We start from the raw sequence: 4266 nt of genomic DNA, 5'->3' as shown, positions 1-4266 counted from the left end.
TTGCAAAATGGAGTGATAGCCTTCCTTCTTCAAGATCCCTTTTACCCTGTACAAATCTCCCAAATCTCACCACCAAAGCACACTCAGACCATCACACTGCCTCCCAACATGCTTGACAGATGGCGTCAAGCACTCCTCCAGCATCTTTTCTGTGTCTCACGAATGTTCTTCTTTGTGATCTGAACACCTCAAACTTAGATTCGTCTGTCCATAACACTTTTTTCCAATCTTCCTCTGTCCAGTGTCTGTGTTCTTTTTCCCATCTTAATCTTTTCTTTTTATTGGCCAGTCTGAGATATGGCTTTTTCTTTGCAACTGCCTAGAAGGCCAGCATCCCGGAGTCACCTCTTCACTGTTGAAGTGGAGACTGGTGTTTTGCGGGTACTATTTAATGAAGCTACCAGTTGAGGACTTGTGAGGCATCTGTTTCTCAAACTAGACACTCTAATGTACTTGTCCTCTTGCTCAGTTGTGCACCGGGGCCTCCCACTCCTCTTTCTATTCTGGTTAAAGCCAGTTTGCGCTGTTCTGTGAAGGGAGTAGAACACAGCTTTGTACGAGATCTTCAGTTTCTTGTCAATTTCTCACATGGAATAGCCTTAATTTCTCAGAACAAGAATAGACTGACGAGTTTCAGAAGAAAGTTATTTCTTTCTGGCCATTTAAAGCCTGTAATCGAACCCACAAATGCTGATGCTCCAGATACTCAACTAGTCTAAAGAAGGCCAGTTTTATTGCTTCTTTAATCAGAGCAACAGTTTTCAGCTGTGCTAACATAATTGCAAAAGCTTTTTCTAATGATCAATTAGCCTTTTAAAATGATAAACTTGGATTAGCTAACACAACGTGCCATTGGAACACAGGAGTGATGGTTGTTGATAATGGGCCTCTGTACGCCTATGTAGATATTCCATAAAAAAATCTGCCGTTTCCAGCAACAATAGTGATTTACAACATTAACAATGTCTACACTGTATTTCTGATCAATTTGATGTTATTTTAAATGGACAAAAAATGTGCTTTTCTTTCAAAAACAAGGACATTAGTAAGTGACTCCAAACTTTTTAACGGTTGTGTGTGTGTGTGTGTATATATATATTTCTGGTCCCAGTCCGTCAGGTAGGGAGCTTAGTTTAACCGGCTCAAGACACTGAAACAAACACCATCATATCCATGGCACAGTTCTAGACAGACACGGCCACGTAAACTTCTTACTAGAACACCTCTTACTAGAACACACTGACAGGTGAGTAAAGTGGCCCCAATAACAAGTCACTCAGCCCTAGTTGTTATTCTGAACATATCAAAATGTTTCTGTTCTAATTTCCCAGAGAATCAAAATGTTCTAAGATCATTTTTGAGTAGCGTATGTGTCAAAATGTTGTTTAAATGAAGGACAGTAGTTTGAAATCTCATCAGGGACTCGGTATCACCAGTACATCAATTCTGTTCTATTTCTAGGTCAAGGTGGCAACAGAATGTCTTGGGGGTAAAGAGGATATTTTGGTTCTTTGGCCATATTCTTAGTCCTCCAATTCAATGAAAGCTCTCTAAAAACAGTCCCTACACTACCCCCTTGTGGTAGCATTCTACACCATATGTTGAATAAACACATGACGCCTTCAAAAATTAAAAACCATGTTATTCACAGAAAGCTGAAATTCAATAACCATTATTGAGGTAGAATGGGTTTAATTTAGGCAGATTGTAAACAAAGATAAAGAAAAAAAAGTGTCTGAAAACTGCAAATGCCACAAATCAAAGGAAACTGCATTTTTCTATCTAGGTCAAACAGCTCAGACAAGTGACATGTTTGTGCAACTCAGTCCAAAAATTACCCAAGATCAGAATTGACTAAAAAACAGTAAAAAACGTGATTTCCGTTGTGTGAGACTATAAAATAAATCTAGAAATCTGAACAGCAGTGCCGGACTACCGGACTTACTTACTGAATTAGCACATTCTTCCATGGTGCAGAGAGAAACATTTGAAGTTTTCTAATGCTATTCTAAGCACTGTGTCATGAGGACAAGAGCAAATTTTGACATACACAGTTTTAAAGCCAATTTCCTACAATTCTACACTTTTTGCCATTGGGCAGATTTTTGGGGGTTGATATTTTATAGCGCATCTAATTTTGTTCACATTTTGCCATGAGGTTAAGATAACTTTGCCGTTCTAAAGCTAATTTCCTACAATTCTACACATTTTGGTATCATATGCAACAAAAATATGGGTTAGGGGCCCAAGGCGCGTGCCTACAGTGCCTGTTCAGTAATCCGGCCCTGCTGAACAGTTGAGCTCACTTGATGAGGAATCCCTCTGTATTAAAGTAGAAACTACGTGGGTGTATGTACGTGTGTCTGTGAAAACCAACCCCCAACTCCAGGGGAGATTCTCAACTGCGTACTCCTCGCATCCTCTCTCCATCTCAAAACCTATTGGAGATGGTCAGAGGGAAGGGACCTCTGGCTTTCTCATCCAATGGGTTATGAGAAGAATACTAGGCGAGAGGAGGTGAGGAGAATACAATTGAGATTCTCCCCAAGATGGCTTTCCTTGTCATCTTCAGCAGGCTCTGGGGTAAACTTTCCCCAAGGTACAGATCTAGGATCAGCTTCCCCTCCCCCAATCCTAACCTTACTCATTTGTGGGGAAAATGCAAAATAGACCCAAGATCAGCATCTTGGGGCAACTTCACTCAACTCCATTCAGCAGCAGCCCCCCTTGGTTTGCTTGCTGGACACCGGCCTCTCGTCCTCCAGGTCTATGGTGAGTGCGGCCTCGCTCTCCGACCTCATCCTCAGGATGGACGGCAGCACCATGTTGGACAGCGCCTCGAACAACGCATCCACGTTGGCACCCGTCTAGGCGCTCGTCTCAAAGCACATCCTCTCTGCAGGCGGGCTCAAACGCTCATCCAGCACGCTGGTAGAGCGCCATGGCTTCCTCCTTTCGAACCTCTCGGTTGGCCACAGGGGAGCCCGTAGTAGCGGAAGCTGGAGGGGTGAGGTGGCAGGCATAGTGCGGTATGTGGACAGGGGGTCAGTAAAGTTAGCCTTGTTGCAGTCGTGATTGGCCGTGTCGGTGAGAGACAGGAAGCGCTCCTCAAGCTCGACCAGGCTCTGCCAGTTGGTCACGTCGTAGGTGAGGATGACAGCGGACGCGCCCCGGCAGTACATGGGGCCGAGCCTGTGGAACTGCTCCAGACCTAGAAGTGAAACATTGAGCATGTTTAGATGGTTACATAGTGTAATGAAACAAGAAGGGAGAGGGAGCTTGTCCAAGGTGGTCTGCGAACCCTCAGCCTTCTGGTCAAAAGACCAGCACGCTAACAACTGCTCCAAGAAACCTCTCCGCCTTGTGGGAGTCAATATATGTGTTTATGAACGCAGGGTCGCTCTACTATACAGCAAGAACAAACATAAACCAACAGAGATATACACATGGGCAGACAGATCAACTTTTACTATATGCTTTGGGTATTCCACACACAAAAGCTACTGATTTCTGTATTGAATGGAAAAACCCAGTCACTCAAGACAAGAGGTTATCTTCAGTTGAGCTCTGTATGGAAAGTAGGCCTAACTACTGTGTCAAGCACTTCCCCCGCCCATGAATTGCCCCACTGTAAACAAATCCCCCCAAAATTAGACATGAAATACAAATTTGAAAAAGATTCTTGAAACCCTACTGTGAATTTGGAAAATACATATTGATTCTTGGTTCTGTCAACCAATTACTCTTGATGAGTATAGCCTAAATAATTTAAATTAGTCTGTCTGTGCATTTAAAAATGCAAAATAAAAGTATAAATTGACATTGCACTTTCCCCATGTGCTATACAATATATTTTATCATAAAAAATACCTACCTGCGGTGTCCCAAAGCGATATGTTGTAGGGTCCCCACTGCTTAAGTAGAACGCACCGCCGACGGTACTAATGGCATCATTTAACTTTTTATCCATGTACCTGTGTAACAGAGAGGTCTTCCCAACGTTCATGTCCCCCAATATAACCAGTTTCACGTCAGGCCTCATTTCAGGCATTGTTATTTTCATTCTCCTTCTAGACATCCGAACAGGCTACACTATCTCAAAAGTGCAATTGACTTTCAATAAAAACGTATTTGATAAAATTGTCAAAGCAATTAAGCATCACTACTGTTCCAGTCTGACAGGTGGCCTTTGACATGCATAGAACATGTGTAGGTCTAAAGCGAAGGAATGCATAGGATTACCAAACCGTGAGCAACTTCTACCCA

At 42.8% G+C, this 4266-nt stretch overlaps 1 pseudogene; it reads right to left on the bottom strand.

Moving 5' to 3' along the window:
- Window positions 1-2476: 2476 nt before the first annotated feature.
- On the bottom strand, window positions 2477-4266 carry LOC120050442 (annotated as a pseudogene).

This window comes from Salvelinus namaycush, chromosome 7, assembly GCF_016432855.1.
Source record: "Salvelinus namaycush isolate Seneca chromosome 7, SaNama_1.0, whole genome shotgun sequence".
NCBI lineage: Eukaryota > Metazoa > Chordata > Actinopteri > Salmoniformes > Salmonidae > Salvelinus > Salvelinus namaycush.
This window is presented reverse-complemented; position numbering and strand designations above follow the sequence as displayed.